Raw genomic sequence first — 5,694 nt, 5'->3', positions numbered from 1 at the left:
GACCTTCGATCTACCTCAGCCCATTTCCTGAAAGTGACCAGTGTCAAGAGAACACGGGAAATGGATGCTCCTTCCCAGTTTTGGCCACATATGCATGGAATGATCTGCCACAAATACTTAGGGAAGAAACAGATCATTCAGCTTTCAGGAAATCTCTGAAAACTACACTGTTTATGTAAACACCCGCTATATCGGCCTTTAATCAATGTGATCCTAGTTTGTAAGTGAGCTCCTGGACGCCTTAGGGATTTTGGCACTATACAAATGTTATAACACAACATGAGGTAAGCACAGGAGATGAAGGGTAAAGAATGTGTATCAGAGTTTGGAAATGACGACGAGGGTGAGAAGATTAAGAATACAGAAAATCAGAATAGTATGTTTCTTTAGCAGAGAAAAGAGCAGCATCAAATATAGAGTGAATAGAAGACAACATAGAAGAATCAGAGCTGGAGTTGGATTTACCCCAGCAGCATTCAACCTGGCAGAGGGTACATCGCAGGGAGTGGAGCTGTAGCAGAAGCCATTGTTGGGGTGATTTCTGAGCAGGAGTAAATGGAGAAGAAAGGTGCAGAGAATCAAGAGTCATCGTTATGGAAGATGAAAGAGGCGAAGCAGCATTGCAAACATAGAGGGAAGACAATTCTGATTGTGTGGGGCCTGACTTCCCCTGACTTCAGGCACCTTACGCAGACTCAGAAGCCACTTCCAGGCATCTATAGTGACAGCAGGCACACAGTATGAAATATATGTATGTGAATAAGTCACGCCTGCACCCTTTCTGATCGTGTATCTAAGATGCTTATATTCAACCACCACTTCACATCCATGTGTATTCCGACTCCCCCCGCCCCCCCATTGCACTCATACCATTAATCTGTGGCTGCGCGAAAAACCCTGGGAACTAATGTATAGAAAGTATGATTGTGCACTCCTGTAAGGTGTTTATAGCACAGTAGGAGTGCACAACATTCCCCTCATCTTTCATGCCTATGAACTCCTTCATAGCCTGGAAGTGGATGCCACAGGGTTAAAGCAACATCATAAACCTGTGCTACCATCATTCCTTATACAACTCCCTGCTGTGTCCGCTTGTCTTTGATACAATATCATGCAAGCAATTATTTTTTATCCTGGACTTTTGTGCCAGCTAGCAGGGCCATCTTAAGCACTTTTGGGGCCATGGGCACGGACATCTTGGGGGCCCCCCCTCCACCAAACCAAAGGAATCAAGAATACTGGTTGCGCCCCCCGTGCCCCACCCGTCGCACTCACAACCTATAGGTTGATATGTTGTCTCGCAGCATAATAAGCACGTTTACTCCCTTTGAGTCCCCTTACCCTCTTCATTATTACTTTAATCAGAATGATAATCAAGTAGCATTTGAAGACCAACGTTAGCAGTCTACGAAGGGGTTATTGTTCTAGCACATACAGGTTAATTTTTATCAAAAGCATCCAGGAAGGTATGCAGCCTATAGTATTAATGCAGGACTGTATGTAAAAGGTACTTGTAACCCATAATAGACAGATAACTCACATTAGCTGCCCCACAGAATGCAAAAGTACTCATGCATGGATAGAGTAGACCAATTGGAGGGAAAAGAAAGCTACACATACTGTAGCATGGATAGTGGATGCAGATTAGAAACTACCATGAAAGGTGCCTTTATCCAGACAGACTGAGATTAGATGTGGGATATGGTTTTCAAATAGTGTTGCCATTAGATATCAAATGATCAAATGCCTGTGGTGTGCAATATAAATATGCTCACTATTAAAGTAGAAGCAATCCTATAGCCAGTGAAACCATGACTAAGTATGTTATGAAGATCATACCATGAGAAGGAAATCAATCTGAAGGGCTGACAATTTTGAAAGGTTTAGAGAGTGGCAATATTGAAAGGTTATGCAATACAAGATTAAATGAGATGCCCAGGATCAAACATTGGTTAAGGGGTGAAACTGGTATTTTTGCCAACTGCAATTTATGCATTTGAACACTTTCTTTTCCAGTTCTTACCATGAACTAAAACAATTTTATTTTAGAAAAACAGACTTGGAAAGTACACAAATCACATTACCCAACATGACCATTTTTAAACAAAATATTATAGAAGTGTGTTATGCAAAATGGGAATGGTTATAGCTTCATTCTCTCCATCATCAAGGGAAGTATATAACTACCAGCATGCCAATTGATGTGATTTAACAAATTTAATCTGGGTTTGTCTTTTGTATTTTAAAGCTTTAAATATTTCCAAAACAATGGCTTGTGAAATTTTCATTTATGAACATGCATAAAACCTTTGACTTTTACCAAAAAGCAAACAATTTTTTTGTGTCAAACAAGCCAACCTTAAAATATGCTTGCCTGAGGCCTGTAACATCCAGTCCGCTCTCTTCTGTCTACCAACCCTTCCACCCAAATGGCCTACATAAGAAAGAAGAAAGATCAAGTAATGGGCTAAACGATACCAGCAGCATGGAAGAAGGCAAACCTCACAGAAGACAGCACAGTAATGTAAGATATATTAGATGATTTGACCAGGATCACTGTATCGACTGCTGGAAAATCCAGGATACAAGCATGAATGCTTTCGTTCCATAGTCTTGAATTTGGATACTTATTCATCTCTTGGACTAACAGTTTATGCCATCATTGGAGACGATTGCCTAGGTTTTACACCACCCCATCTGAACAAACCAATTTCTAGTACTTCACCATATGGATATGTTCGTTTTTATAGAAACCCCTATCTGGTGCAGGTGCATTGCTGATAATAGCAGATGTTGTTCAGCAAAACTAAGTACATATGCAGGCAGGTTTATAAACTTCAGACACAGGAAAGGCACAGCCAGCCTTGCTGGAATGTGATATTCTAATTTTGCATATGAACACATGTCTTCAATCAGTGCTTCACACACTGAGCTAACTTCTGAACCATTGTGGCACTGAAGTTATCAATATGCATTTCACCGTTGCCTATTGCACATAATCGACATTATTCTCATAGGAAGGAAATAACGCTACAGTGTTGTGCCCTAAGGAACACACAAACTATGTATACCACAGTGAACACAGAAAGCATTACATGATGAATTGATCAAGGCAGAATGTACTTGTCAAAACAGAAAGGCAATGGGTTTGGACCCTCAGCAGCACCCCATAAAATATCCTGACGTGTGTTATTTAGGACTGGTGAACAATGGAATATTACTTCTTCAGCTCAGGCAGCTTTGTGGGGGCCCCCCACCAAGGCGGGGGCCCTGGGCAAGTGCCCCTTTTGCCCTCCCATAAAAATGTCTCTGCCAGCTATGTCTTTGCTGCAGAGGGGGGCATGCTGGTTAGTCACCAAAAGTGATGGTGAATTTCGAAAATGACATCCGTTCAAGTTACTTTCTGTCAGTGCTGAACAGATGCTGATGCTGCACTGCCCATCTGCAACTTCCCCTATATGCGTGTTTAGCAATAGATAATTCCTGCACTTTAGTAGTGGTCAGAAATAGTCAACAATTTATTAGGCTATTTTGTAAACAATAGATTTGATGGAACTTGTATTTAGTCATGTGTATGTGCATGAGTCAGAGCTGGTACTATACCACATGAAATAAAGAGACGGAGCCCCAATGCTCTCAACACGTCTTTATTCTTTCACACTCTCGAACTCTTCCCCACCCGACACCCCGTCACTTTACTCCCTGCTTCCCATTCCGCCCTGTGCCCCATAACATGCCTGTCAACATGACATCCCCACCCAAATTAAACAGTTGCCCTGCAGGACTTTAACATGAACTGGAACGGGGGCTGATCAACCCATTTCTTCAACGAGTCAACAAGGTCTGTTCCTTGCTCTCTGAGGTCTGGAGTTTACAGTCTCTGGGGACCTCCTTTCCTCTGGTCGTCCTCTGTTCTCTGCACCAGTGTGTCTGCATCTTTGAGATCTCCTTGATAAGACTCATTGGACAGATATTCATGTATCCGCTCCTCCCGGCGGCTCATTCTCTGGGGGCTGGTTAAGGGAAATCTTTTGAAGTGCGAGGAGTTTCGAGTGGTGTGTTCATGGTCTCCTTGAGCCGTGATCATCAAGCCATTCCTGTCCGTAATGACCAGGGGTTTATCTTTGAACGCTGATGTGATCTTGTGCGTCTGAGGTTGCTATAATGTCACCACCTCTCCTACCTCCAGCTTGGACTTTCTGACTTTCCATCGCACATAGGTGTATTCCTTCATTTGTTGTATTGCCAATCTATCTTGGCCTCTCAGTGCAGCGTCTGCAAGCCGATCCCCTTCCTGGGGTCCAAGCTGTGGTAACTGTGTACGCACGTTCCTTCCAAACATGATCTCAGCAGGACTCTTCCCTGTGTAGCTGCGGGGGGTGCTCCTATGATCGCAAAAAAAAAAAAAAAAAATCATGGAGAATTATTGGATAAAGACGTGCAGTAGGAATCTTCAATGTCACACTGACATACGCGCCATTAACGAGTTACCAAGATACCTGATAAGATTCCCAGATTCTACTATTCGTACAACCTACATGGAACTTCGATTAAAGACTCTGCCTACTAGAGACAAATTAGCCATGTCTCGGTTAATATCTGCCTCAGAACAGCACTGCCGTTTTTGCAAAAAACAAGAGACACCTAAACAGATATACCATCTGCTAATGGTTTGCCCTGAACTTACCCAAAAGATACTCATCTTTGGCACACACTTTAACATCTCATCACAGTGTATGGATACTGAAACCCGATGGACACTGATTATGAATGGACAAGAAAATAATCTAATCTTTACAGTTGTGCAATTCCTGCAGAATGTTTTAGAACTGGAGAACAAAACACTTGCGAAATCCAAAAACAGTCCAGTGACCGTTAGATGAACTTAACGTGAGAATATAGGCGTCTATGTAGGTAGATGGCCCTAGAGAAACGCAGTGTGCAAATCCCTAAAATCTATAAATGAAAAGTTTCTAATAAACTATATCATTTAAAAAAAAAATAGAATAATCTCTTAGCAATTGATGCAGAACTTGCTCATAAGGCTGACCCGTGTTCCGGGCTACTTGCAGAGCCGGTTGTAGGTTGGCCATGAATTGTTCGATCATGCTGTTAGCCTGCCACCACAGTGACACTACCTTTTGATTATGGACGCCTATGTACTCACTGAATCGTGCAAAGTCCTGGCCAGTAATAAGACGTCGGTTGTCACTCTTTACTTTCCAGTGAATGCCACATGCTGTGAAAAAGCGGTCCATTATGGGTATGACATGATGACCCACTGTCGAGGACACTAGCTGGACTTCTGGGTATCGAAATATTTGTCCATGATAGGTAGGACATATTTCCCCCGCTCGATAGGCCAAAAGAAGTCAGCTGCCAAGGCTTCCCACACTCCTTCTGGGAGTTCTGAAAAGCGCAATGGTTCAGGATATCTATTTGGAGTGATGAGACACATGTTGGACATTCCCCCAGGATTTCCTCCACCATGGAGACCACCAGTGGAAACCACACCTTTTGTCTTAGCATGCATTTCGTGGAGACAACTCCTTCATGAGCGAGTTCCACCACCTTCTTTTTTAAGCGAGGCCGGTATCAGCATTCTGTGCCCTTTTACAGGATGTTGTCTTCTGAGAGGGCTAATTCCTGCCTTACTTGTAACAGTCTAGCCACCTCCTTCCGTATGTCCTCTGA

This window comes from Ambystoma mexicanum, chromosome 10, assembly GCF_040938575.1.
Source record: "Ambystoma mexicanum isolate Mex_15411 chromosome 10, UKY_AmexF1_1, whole genome shotgun sequence".
In the NCBI taxonomy this organism is placed as follows: domain Eukaryota; kingdom Metazoa; phylum Chordata; class Amphibia; order Caudata; family Ambystomatidae; genus Ambystoma; species Ambystoma mexicanum.
This window is presented reverse-complemented; position numbering follows the sequence as displayed.